General features: G+C 34.2%; 1 long non-coding RNA gene across 3 annotated transcripts; it reads right to left on the minus strand.

Annotated features, from left to right (window-relative positions):
* Positions 1-6,092: 6,092 nt before the first annotated feature.
* Positions 6,093-9,808, minus strand: LOC113005567. Of its 3 annotated transcripts, none has more exons than XR_005574483.1 (5): positions 7,792-9,808; positions 7,426-7,558; positions 7,227-7,307; positions 6,366-6,969; positions 6,093-6,298 (listed from the first exon to the last, which is right to left on the minus strand). It is a non-coding gene; the product is annotated as an uncharacterized LOC113005567 (long non-coding RNA). The 3 variants fall into 3 exon arrangements; XR_005574484.1 differs by having other exon boundaries at positions 6,366-6,701; positions 6,795-6,969; positions 7,227-7,558; XR_005574482.1 differs by having other exon boundaries at positions 7,227-7,558.
* Positions 9,809-13,791: the final 3,983 nt, after the last annotated feature.

Here is a 13,791-nt window from a genome sequence, read left to right on the forward strand (position 1 = left end):
GGTGTGCATTTGGTTTGAGAGAAATGCTCATAATGCTTATTATTTGTATATTGAAGTTATACCATCGTTGAATATGCAAGCAGCTATGCAGCAATTTTTACCGTAATAACACCGCTGTGCATTGTTTTTAAAGAAGTTGGTGCATCGCGGGGTCAAGTGTATCGAGCTAAAAGGACACTATGTTGAGAAATAAATCGTCACTTTTCAAAAATTTTCGTTTTTCTTTTGTAGGCTAATTGTAAGTACTTATCGGACTGTCCTCGTACATACACATAAAAGGTATGTAAACTGCATTCGACTTTCTCTCAGGGATAAGATTAGATATAGAACTTAAATCCAAAGGCATTCTGATCGAGTAACATCGATAAAAACGTAAACTAATATTTTTCTTTAATAATCTGAAAAATTAGTAAAGAATAAGATTAGCTTACCTTTATATATTATACAATATTATTTAAAAAAGAATAAAAAAGGTACAGCACGCAATGATAGGCAATATATGAAATAAAATATATACAGCAGCAAAAGGAAAGAACAATATAATATGTATATGATTTTGTAACGCTACAGAAAAGGAATACAATTTAAAAATTTTTACTACAAATTTTTATTTCCTTTTTTAAAAATGTTGATGTTCAATTATATCATTATGAAAATAATTTCTTTCTCTGTGCGTGATGTTATTACAAAACTACTGAGGGTAAACATTTGTTTAACCGCATTTATTTACTAACAGTAAACAATTAAGTAGAATGATTATGATTTATTCTTACCTTTAGAACTAACTAATCACATTAAGGGGATTCTAAAGTACCGCGAATTATTGACATTTACAGTGCATAAAATATCTTCGAAGTGACGTTACAGAATCACAAAAACTTTTTTAAGAATTGAAATACGCGAGAAGTGAAAAGTAGAGGTGCTCAATTTTACAAAAAAATCAAACAAAAATTTAATAAATCATTAAAAATTCACTCGTGTAGCCGTCATCTGAGGTTAACTTTACCTTAATGCAGAAGTTGTGTAGCTCGTACGTACAATGATAGTAGAGCGCCCTTCAGAAAACATGCACAAATAACACTGTCCGTGTGAAATTATGACTAAACACCTAACAAAAAAGATTAAATAAAGTGCTTTTACCACATGCACATTTTGCTCAGCGAAGTTAAACTGTTTTAAACAGAGCAGTATATGGTGTCCAAAAGTAGGTCTTTGCAGATTTCGCAGAATCTATAATAGTCTCGCTAGAAAAATAATCTGCAGTATCGTCGTCGAGGAAGTTTATCTGTTACTTTAGCATCCTCTTAAATATAGTATTAACTCCTTATCCATAATGTTTGCTTTAATAGATAAAAAGCGATTTAATAAATAAAAAGCCATTGATTAACCGGAATTCATTATTATGTCATTTTCTAATAAATGACCGTATGTTAGCCAATTTGCTTATTTTTTTACTCTTAATGGCTGTGACTAAACATTTCTTGAAATGTTTAATGCCTTATCCACAAGTGTAAGAAAAAAGTAAATCGACCAACTGCGGCCGTTTATTAAAAAATCTTATAATATAAGAAAAGAGAGTATAAATATGGCACCCATTTTCATTTTATTGAATAACATTGTTTATAATCAATATTTTATATTGAAACTGGAACAACTCTATTCGTCAAAATGTTGTTTAACAGATTTTAAACTCAAATTAATAAAATATTTATTACTTAAGACGCAATTTATAAAAATTTGACGCATTGCACAATCGGTAGAAGAAAAAAGTGGCGGTAATATGGCTAGCCTAAAAATAATTAAAAAAAAATCAGTTTATTAAAAAAAACAGTATTTTTTAAAAAAGTATAAATATATTGTTAATTTTGCATCGTTAAGAATTTTCCTGATTTCAAATTTTTCTACGTTTAAAGATTTTAGAAATATCATTAGAAATATCATTTCATCTCTGCTTAACATAAAACAACAAATATAAGATGTACATCTTTGATGTTTTTGAATACTGCTCTTTAGAATAACAATCGATTTGTCAAAGAAACATTTTTGTATAAAAATTTTGTTTAAAAAACCATATTAACAAAATCCTGTGTTATTGTTTAATTTTGCACAACTCAAAATGTGTACAGCCAAATTAAAAATTAAACAACAAAAAAACACTTGAGTGTACATACATTCGTGTGACAATACGGTCAAGTTTAAAAATAATGAGGAAGTATGTGTAATTAAATGCTAAAATACGTGATTCGTTTTCTAAGTATCGGGGATGCATCCAGAGAAAAAAATTATTGTAAATATATGTAGAATTACTTAATATTTTTAAAAATACATCCCTCCTGCATCAATCGCCCGCCTCTAACGCTTCTTCCACTGTTCGTATGCCCCTGGAAGGCGGCAAGCGGCACGTCCTTTAAACACTGCATCGAAGCCTCTTCCAACCCATACAGCGCAAAGTTCATATCGGGACGTAAGTCTTTAAAGCTCGGTTTTTCGTTATCTGGTTAACTTAAGGTTAAATTTAACCTGATGTTTTATCCAATGAGCTTCACCCATGATGATGCCATAAGTGAAGCTCATTGGTTAAAACATCAGGTTAAGTTTAATTACAAATTAACCAGATAATGAAAAACCGGGCCTAAGACATCTAAAAAGATATCTTTAAGACACCTTTTCAAAAGTAGTCTTAAAAATATCTTTTAGACATCTTAAGAGAATGCTATAATAATCTTAGAATTTCCTTGACGTTGATACTGCAGATTATTTTTCGAGCAAGATCAGGCTATTGCTCTTGGTCCAACGCGTAGATCTGTCTTTATTTTTCGATTATTTTGTCATCTGCGAAAAGACTTATCAACTACTATTGTACACAGTCACTGTTCTGCTTTCTATTGTTTACGTGCGCTAAGCAAAATTTGTATACGTTGAACCATTACGTTTAATTAATGTTTAATAAACGCTTAGCCCAAACGTTTATGTGATGTATAAAAATATATTTATTAACCGGTTGAAATGTCTCGTATAAAAACGGTATTTTACAGTAGTAAAATAAATGTTAATATGAACTTTTTAAAGTAAACATTTAAAAATGTGTCTAACAATAAGTCTGGTATTCATAGACTACTGTCAAACGGATGCTACAGATGCTTCGAAGCGTTTGATCGATCAATCAGAATAAGGAAATTCTTTGCCGAAAATGTGCGATTAAAACTGATAAAAAAAAAAAAAAAAAAATCCGAATCGATCAGGATTTCAGCACCAAAAATACGGTATTAAAGACCGATTGAAAATAAGATTGGAACCCAGATAGATTTATTAAAACAGAATACATTAATGTAAACGTAATAAATGTTTGGTTTACAGAAAGAATATTTCTTGTATCCTTTTGGTTAAAAAGAATTTAAAGAGATTAAAGGACCACACTCGATTTATATGAAAAAAAGGAGATGTCCAACATTCAAAGTTCCTGAGATTTAAAGTTATGAATTGTATTATTCACCAAGAAACTTATGTGGAAAAACAATTCCATACTTCCATTTAATTAAATCTTTAATAATTCAATTTAATACGTGTTTTAGTAATTTTTAAGTAAGAAAAAATTTAACTTGCTTTGAAAATTTGCTAATGATTAAAGACGACTAAGAAACAATTTATAAAAAAATGTATAATTTTCGAAAGTATTATGCAATTTGCAAAATAATTTGTTTCTTAAAGCACGACCGAAATGTATAAAAAATGTATTGACTTGCTTTAATGTTAATTTGTTACATAAACATGGTAGACGAGGCGCACGAATCATCGCATGAATAATGACAATCTTCTTAAGAACTCCTGGTAACACATGTGTGTGTCCATGTCGGTGTACGGGCGCAGAGAGAGCGAGCTCGAGTTAGTCACACGGAGAATGATGCCGGGTAGGTGCGTGGCGCATGCGCCGTCTGTTAGAGAGCCCCGGTTACAAGGCTTAGGCCCGTGCAATATAGATGACGAGGTGAGGTCCGTGGAGTGGGCCCGTAAGATATCATTTTCTCAAACACGAAAGTAAAGTCTTTTTAAAAGTTTAAGATACATAAAATTAACCAAAATTAGTTAATTTCTGTCTTTGAATTTTTCAATATTTTGATCCACATATTTCGAATGTCCCTTTTCAAAGTTTAAATATACAAAAATAGATAAGCGTTCTTGCTTAAAAAATATTTCATTAACTTCGCTGATGCGAACATCTTCTTTTTTAATATTAAATATTTTATTTCTCATAAATTTACATGAACAGATTAGAAAATTAAGTTAATTAATTCATTAATTCTTCAAATACTTTTTTCTTTTCTCTTTGCTTTAATTTCTGTAAATATTTTTTTTACGCAAATTATTTCCTTATTCTTTGTTGATGAAATAGCTTACTAGAAAAACCATTTTTTAAAAATGTTTCAATAATAATATCTCTTGAGTGATCTGGAAACCTATCATTTAGTTTAATTTAATTATATATTATAATTAGTTTTATAAACATATAATGTTTTTATATAAATCAATGTAATTAAAAGAACGCATTAAAAGCTTTGAATAATAAATAACTTATACAAATTTTTAATTGTACAATACACATAAGTAATAAATATACGTATCAATATTATGACAATTATTATTACATAGTAATAAAAGATTACTCAAATGCAATTATTAAAATTGAACAAAAATTTTAGTAACTTTTGCACTATTATTAGACATTAGACAATTAGATTATGTCTGATAACTTATGATATTTCAAATTTTTGTATTACGCACAGTCCTGAGACGAAGTGACGGCCCTTAGTTACGAATATCCGGCGCTGCCGGATTACTTGCTAAGGCGCGAATGACGGGAGGAAAGTAATAGGCGTGCGTCAAGAAATCCGGCCGAAAGTCGCAAGTAGCTGACAGCACTGGTCTATAGTTTCCTAAGTCTATGTACCGCAATCATCCCGCCATTTTGGCGCCATGTGGCACATTTAAAACGTGCATATGTGTATGAATTATTTAAATAAGAAAGAAAATCATAAATTATATAAATCAATTTTATTTACAATGGTTCTTATTCACATAAGATTTCATTGCAACGCTTCTACTATTATATGTGTTCAATTCGTTAATATTAATATCTTCTTTTTTTAAGGAAAAATGGATGCGTGCTATAATAAATGTTTTGATAAGTTTAAAAACAATATTGTGGCATGAGGGCACAAAGTCTGTACTACAATAATTTAAAAACATTCTTATAAAATCTAAAAGTTTTAATTTATTCGAAATTAGGCATGTTTTTAAATGTTTAATATCGTTTTATTTCTCAGAGTACAACAATAACACAATAGATCTCACGCATCTCACGGTGTTTCATGGTAAATAATTGCACTTAATGTGTGAGATACATTATGAAAGTGTGTACTCTTTACACTTTCCGTCGCCATTTTGGCTCTAAATCCTAATACATTGAGCTTTATGAATTGCGATACTTTATTAATGATTTTACTTGCATTCACTCGCTCGTGGCATGGCACGTTTAGTCTAGGGTAACCGGAACGCGCGGTATTTGAATTACGCTCTCGCACAAGAGTATGGTTAGGTTGATGCTAAACTGTGGCTGATTCCTGTCATCGTCATCTCCAGGAGTCTTCTCCCTGTCGATACTCGCTTCCGCTTGCATCGGCTCATCGTTCGTGTCATTCAAGCCTGGAGCTGGCCCTCTTGGTTCATCAGTGGGACGCTCTCCTTGTTTTGGGATGCACTTCCGCAGTGCTACCACATCAGCCTTTGGCTGCAAGCAGCATGTACAAGCAATTGTTATACGGTTTAAAAGTTAATATTTTATGTATGCGGATGGTTCGAAAAAAAAAGAAATTTTTATGCGCCAGACGTAACAACCCAGTTAGCACAGGATATCCTATGAACATCCGTTTTAGATCCACACGTCCATGGACATGAAATGGACATCCATTCTATGTCCGATTTTGGGCGTCTATTAAGACTCTTGACTTCTCAGCCGAGAACTCCGAGTTGACAGTAGCGACATTCCGCGGACAAAAGTAGAACTAATATACGTGAAACGTGACAGATGAGATGTCGTGCATGTCATTTTGTTATTATGTGTTTTATTATAAAAATATGACTTGTCTTGGATGTCCAATGGACGTCCGGCAAATTTGCAAACGTATCTCGAATGGACGCCCATCAGACGTCCATCCATTTGACCCTAATTAAGTATCCATTGGACGTCCCAATGTCTACAGACGAATGTTTGATTGATGTCCAATGGATGTCCATGTGCTATCTGAGAATGTATATACATATTGCATTTCGCATTCACGTTTGCAAAATGATAATCTTGAGATTTTTACATTTTTCCTCTGAGACCGGATAAATGTTTGCATTAGTGTGGTAAACGGTAATTCTGCCATGAAGGACAATCCGTATGCACAGAAATAAATAATTCCAATGTATCCTATAGATGTGGTGAACTAAAAATAAAAATTGTGACAATAAGCGGTTTTTTTGTCGATGTCGAAGTTTTCATTGTTCATGCATTTACCATGGACAGAACACTGCTCTACATGAGCAGATGTTTCACTGTTTAGATTAATTTGAATTTATGATAAAAGGATTCAGAAGATAAGCACAGTATGTTAATCTGCTAACAGGAATCCAGATTTTAAATGACAGTTTCTTAACGATGCCTGTAATGGAGTCAAGTGTTTGATAAATAAGAATAAAATTATGCTAATTATAATATAAAATTTATCAATAAATTATTAAACTCTTATACTAACTTCCGTGCTTAGTAAAGCAGACAATTACAAGCCATGCTATACCTATAGCCCACACTGTTCTGCTCAATGCAACGTAGATGGCAGTAGACAAAATAGATATATTTCGGTTGTACAGGCTGAATAAAACGGAAATATTGCAAGCAGCTCCAAAAATCCAAAATAAAATTACAGTGTTCTGAAATTTTACACATTATATTAAAAATGTTATAATTTCAATCTAGAGTTAAATAAGCAAATCCGTTTCCTGCTTTATTATAAATAACGATCTCTAATTCTTATTTTTTACATGCTTTTTTTAAAGATTATTCAGTAATTTACATACTTTATAGCTATTCCAACTATTGTTTATGTTTTCAAACTTTCTGTCTAAAATACATATATATTTAATAAGTTTCTTTATACATATTTAAAAGTATGTAAGTAATACTCTACCCGTTTTAAATTTAACTTTTTGTTTAGTCTCACTATAATATATCCTGTACTCATTCCAATAATATATGGACCAATTCGAACCTACGGTGGAAAGTATAAGCTATTTAAAAGTCTATCATATTCATCAATGCTGCGATAACAGAAATGCACACATTTATTTAATTACTCTTACGATTAATAAGATGACTTTGCAACTTACGTTGGAACATATTCATTACTATACGAAATATAACCGCTTAGTAGTATTGAGCCCTAGAAGCATATTGAGCCCTAGAAGCATCCTATTGAGCATTAGAAGCATACTTAGTATGGCAACAGCTGTGTAAAAATATCTGAAAGCAGTTTATATTTATTCGGATTTATGCACAGTAAATACATATGTGTGTAACATCTCTTGATCACGCTTTAAAGAAGAAACATTCAATTTTGAGATATTAAAATGTTTTATTTCTGTTCTCTTTAAACACATAAACATTTTGAAGTGTTTGGAAAACAAAGGCAGAAATAAAATATTTTAATATTGTAAAATTACTTCTTTTTTTAGTGCAACAATTCTTTTACTTACATAGACGACAAAATCAAGAGAGCCTGACCGATTATAAAGAATTGCATATCACTAGCTAGATACCAACTCCAGACTCCAGGACATCCACTGTGAGAAAATAAAAAAAATTCCATCAACAATTTAAAGTAATCTTTTACATATGTTACGTCCAGGGTTAAAGAAGGGTAGATGAGATATAGAGGGAGAAGGGAGGGACGTAACAATTCGAGAATGTGCACGTGCGGCACGGGAGAGCGCGTCGACAACCCGGGATATAGGTCAGTGGGGCCCGCAGCGGGGGGCCCCAATGGCAAGATATCCGGGATGCTCCGCGTCCCTTGGTCCTATTTTGAGGCAACAAACTTAATTGCTTTACCTCGGGATTGGACCTAGTGCTTATCTTGTAAGAGCAAGGGATGGTGGTCGTGGTTATGAAATTAGCACCAATTAATTATGTACCTGGTTTATTTCAATCAGTAGTAAATGAGAATACAAATTTGTTTATCTTAAAGGATGATTTATATTCACAAAAAAAACTGTTTAAATAAAGCCTCTATAATTTTTTTTTAGTGAACAATTACAATGTCGAATACAACTGGGACTATGATATAATTATAATGTTAGACTAAGAGAAGGGTAAAATCGAATATTATATCCATATAGAATCGGTTTTAACTGAGTGTTCTAATATTTTTAAGCTAACAATTACAATGATATAATTATAATGTTAAACTAAGAGAAGGGTAAAATCGAATATTATATCCATATAGAATCGGTTTTAACTGAGTGTTCTAATATTTTTAAGCTAACAATTACAATGATATAATTATAATGTTAAACTAAGAGAAGGGTAAAATCAAATATTATATCCATATAAAATCGGTTTTAACTAGGCGTTCTATAATTTTTAAGCTAAACAATTACAATGTGGAGTATACTATACAACTGATTTATTATCGGATAATTACTACTTATAATTTTCTTAACTATATAAATACATATGTATATATATATATGTGTATGTATATGTGGATGTAGATGTGCGATTTACATTGGAAGTTCTTTTAATACAGCGGTGTTGGGGCGGAAATGATTTAAGAATATTAGTTTAGGGACTAAATAATAACTTGGGTATGTATGGGGAAGATACACCGGAATGAGCGAGTCGGGGGGAGAACGGCAAAGGAAGGCACGGACCGCTTCAAGATCAAATTCTTCGGGCCCGAGCGAGAACGCGCCAGGAGGGAGTGGGACAGAGGACATTGGAAGTACCGACAAAACAGATTCCAATGACTGAAGGGGACCAGGGGCAAAGTAGCAGCGTGGGGGAAGGGGTGGTAGCTCCTCTACGAACTCTATGCTAAGCGCAGGGCTAGGCGAACGATTCTCGTCCTCGAGATCGTGAGATCCGAGGATCGGAGGGGTTGAATAAGTTTCCTCCTCCTCCTCCTCGAGATCACGGCCCTTCGTTAGGAGAGTCCGCAGGAGGTTGGTCTTCCACCAGGTCATGGGTAACAGGGATCGGAGATCCAAGAGGAGAGAGTGAAACAGGAGAGTCCGGGAAGATCCTATAAGTTAACTGAGAGTCGGGGGAATCGGGGCGAGGAGAGTTATCTATGGGGGAATTGGGGGGAAATTCAAACGGGGGAAGTCGCTCTTCCTCCGGCGCTACCGGGGAGTACGAGATCGGGGGGCAAAGTAAGTTAACTTGGGCGGCGATGTCGTTTATCTCTTCCTCGATAGCTTTGAGGCGGCGGATTCGGCGATTGTGACGATTCCGGTGGTGCTTCGCGGCTGCTCGGGACTTGTACTTGTGGATTTTAGGGGTTTTATTGTTATTCACTAAAAAAAAGCAAAACTCCGTTTCTCTCTGTGTTTATCGAAAGGTTAGATTTTAAACCCTCCTTCGGGTTAACTCGAACAGCGTTCGAGTGAAACTAGAGAAAGAGATTGAAGTTTAAAAAGGTTCGAGTGAGTCTAGGAAGAAAGAAATTCTTACGAGTGAAACAGAAGTAATAAAGAGATTCTTCCTGATCTCCTCTTGTGAGTAAATCCCAAGAAGAAGGAACAATTAGTAATAAAAAGATTCTTCCGGATCTCCTCTTGTGAGTAAATCCCAAGAAGAAGGAAAAATTAGTAATAAAAAGATTCTTCCGGATCTCCTCTTGTGAGTAAATCCCAAGAGGAAGGAAAAGTTAGTAATAAAAAGATTCTTCCGGATCTCCTCTTGTGAGTAAATCCCAAGAAGAAGGAAAATTAGTAAAAAAAGATTCTTCCGGATCTCCTCTTGTGAGTAAATCCCAAGAAGAAGGAAAAATTAGTAATAAAAAGATTCTTCCGGATCTCCTCTTGTGAGTAAATCCCAAGAAGAAGGAAAAATTAGTAATAAAAAGATTCTTCCGGATCTCCTCTTGTGAGTAAATCCCAAGAAGAAGGAAAAATTAGTAATAAAAAGATTCTTCCGGATCTCCTCTTGTGAGTAAATCCCAAGAAGAAGGAAAATTAGTAAAAAAAAAAGATTCTTCCGGATCTCCTCTTGTGAGTAAATCCCAAGAAGAAGGAAATTTAGTGAAAAAGATTCTTCCGGATCTCCTCTTGTGAGTAAATCCCAAGAAGAAGGAAAAATTAGTAATAAAAAGATTCTTCCGGATCTCCTCTTGTGAGTAAATCCCAAGAAGAAGGAAAATTAGTAAAAAAAAATTCTTCCGGATCTCCTCTTGTGAGTAAATCCCAAGAAGAAGGAAAATTAGTAAAAAAAAAAGATTCTTCCGGATCTCCTCTTGTGAGTAAATCCCAAGAAGAAGGAAATTTAGTGAAAAAGATTCTTCCGGATCTCCTCTTGTGAGTAAATCCCAAGAAGAAGGAAAAATTAGTAATAAAAAGATTCTTCCGGATCTCCTCTTGTGAGTAAATCCCAAGAAGAAGGAAAATGTTGCAAAGAGGAAAGAGAGAGAGAGAGAGAGAGAGAGAGAGAGAGAGAGAGAGAGAGAGAGAGAGAGAGTATGAGAGGGGAGAGTAATAAGTTTAATGAATATATTATATTTATTACAAAAATCCTTCGTAAAGAGAGAAAAGGTGTTAAAAAAAAAAAATCAAGAGCGGAAATAAACTAGGTGATTAATTCTGGACTTACTACTTGCTGAATGTGTGAGTGTCGGTGATAGTGAATGGAATACTCTCGGAGCCGCAGGCCTCCAAACTGGGCCGCACTCAGCGGGAGATGACAGGTCCGGTCGGAGGGATTGCGCGTGCGATGGACAGTGGTCTGCAGATCCCAACCAGGGACGTTTCGAATGGCACTTTTTTTCTTTCGACCGAGACTTGCACTCCGTACGAGTTTAAAGGCCGCGATCCGAGAGTCGCAGAACTCGACATACAAGATGCCACGGAACTGCGATTCGGAATGATCAAAACTAGACTGCGCGCTCCGCTGGAAAACGCGCCTATTTATACAAATTTTCGTCTATGATTCCCTTTGTCCCATCGAGGGCCGTGTGCACCACTTTATTCATTAATACACCCACGTGCAATATTTACTTTTACGACTTTTTAATATTCCTCGGTAATTGTTATCCGAGAAAGCGGCAGGTTTGACAATTGAACTCTCAGAAGCATTAAATGTCAAAAAATTCTTTGATTTGTTGCTATGCGGGTGTCGGGCATCAGAACTCAAAGGGATGCACACGTGCGTCTTCCAGATCCCTGATTTTACTATCTTGAGTGTTTCCGGTATCGAGCAACGGTGTCACCTCAGATCTCCTCAATTGATGAATTTATAACTACTTAATTTCCGACATCCGGTTATTGCCGTGAGAGTCACCGAATTCTTGGGATCGGGGTGAGATCACCGTCGCTCGCCCGTTAATTAGAATATCCGTTGGTTGCGAAGGAAAGAATCGTTACTCCGCAGGACGTAACACATACTTCCGAGCATGATCTTAAACAGATATATAATAATATTTGATTTAACTAGTGGTTTATACCATTGTATTGTAATCGAACAGATTATTGATGTATAAGAAATTCCTCCACCAATATTTCGCGCAAGTTTCGTGCGATTTTTCTTGAACTACGTAGAGGTCTTGTCGTACCAAGCCGAGTTTAATTGCACTATTCCTAACATCACCATGTAAGGCGGTGTCAATCTAAAAATAAATTTTTAGATGTAATTTTAAAAAACACGAAAGGAGCATTCGTTATTATTTAGATGTGTTAAATTAAATTATTAAATCGTATTCTTTTATTTTGCTCATTACTGTGCCGCTAATGCTATCTACGCTTATAACATTGTCATTGTTTATTGTCTACGCAAATTAAAATGGAAAAATGTACCGGATAAATCTTTTTATTACGTTGACAAAGAATTTCTTTAGCTTCGCCCCATAATTGAACGACGTATTCTGTTTTTTCTCTGTTTTATTTTTTAAATGTGTATATGCCAGTAAAAATCCGCCAGTAAAAAACTTAGAACTGGTTATAAAACTATTGAGAGACAACAGCTATTCTCTAGAACTAATCTTTAACAAAATTAATCTCAGACTAAAAAAACTCGTCAATGACAGAATTACAAACAAAAGAAAAAACACTCAGAAGGAAAGCGAATCTGAAAATGCAAAAAAATTTTTCACTATCCCGTATATAAAAAACGTATTCGAAATGGTAAATTCTATCATTGACAAGAGTAAATTTATAACAGGCTACAGATGTTTAAATAGACTCAATACAATCGTGAAAGCACAGAAAGACAGAGATAATTCCATCTCCACGAACAACGTTGTATACAAATTAAAATGTAACGATTGCGATGCCTCTTACGTGGGCCAAACAAAAAGAAAACTAAACACGAGAATCAAAGAACACATGAGTAACTTAAAATCTGATTCATCGAAGCATTCTGTAATTTCAGATCATATCATTCAACATAGTCACTCAATAGATTGGAATAATGCAACAATCTTAGATATAGAACCCAGATACTACAAAAGACTTATTTCAGAAATGATACACATAAAAGAACAAACTGACGGTCTCAACTTGCAAACAGACACTGCTTCTAGATGAGCTTCTACATGAGTCTTATTTTGAATTACTGAACAGATTGGTTTGCTAAGTTTAAGAACACATTGTAACGTATTGATCTCGATCCACCGTCTCCTTGAACTCAGTTTAGATTTAAGAGGATGCTATAGTGACCGAAGAACTTCCTCGATGTCGGCATTGCAGATTATTTTTCGAGGGAGGCCAGACTATCGCTCTTTATCTAACGCATAAATCTGTCTTTGTTTTTCGATTATTTCGCCATCTCTGAAAAGACCTATCAACTACAGTCACTACTCTGCTTGCCATTGTTTACGTGCGCTAAGCGAAATTTGTACACGTACAGCTGTTTACATGTTAAACATTTTTGTTAAGTTTTTGACTGGAATGACACACAATCATGTTGTTTGTTAGAGTTTTCTAGTGCGGCCTGGTCTCATTTCATACATACGAGCTACAGAACGTTAGTAAATGACAAAAGTTAACCTCGGTTGACAGATCCACGAGCCGAAAATAAATAAATGTTTAACTTTTTGTTCGATTTTCTCGTAAAATTTACCAGCCCGCACTTTGTTTTGGTGCGTACTTTTGTTCTGTAAAAAGATTTTGTGATCTGTAGAGCCAATTCAAAAATTAATGAACACTGTAATGTGTCGGTAATTCCCGTCACTATAGCATCCTCTTAACGTCGAACAAAACAGACACGTTCCGTCCTGCGTTCGTTACTTCCACCATAATATTATTATATATTCTCTAACGGCCGCAATGTGTTGAGTGAGTTTTATTCATTATATTCATTTCTCCGCTCTTCGTGCAATGTTTTATCAATGTGATTTATTATAACCATTTTTGCGTCTAAATTATCATTATTTATACTATTTATTTTAACCATTGTAGTCTGTCCAAATTATTATCATGGAACCGGTTGACACTAAAATTCGCACACAGAGACACGCATTTACGAAACGTCTCACCAATGGCTTA

The sequence above is a fragment of the Solenopsis invicta genome, chromosome 4 (genome assembly GCF_016802725.1).
Source record: "Solenopsis invicta isolate M01_SB chromosome 4, UNIL_Sinv_3.0, whole genome shotgun sequence".
Taxonomy (NCBI): Eukaryota; Metazoa; Arthropoda; class Insecta; order Hymenoptera; family Formicidae; genus Solenopsis; species Solenopsis invicta.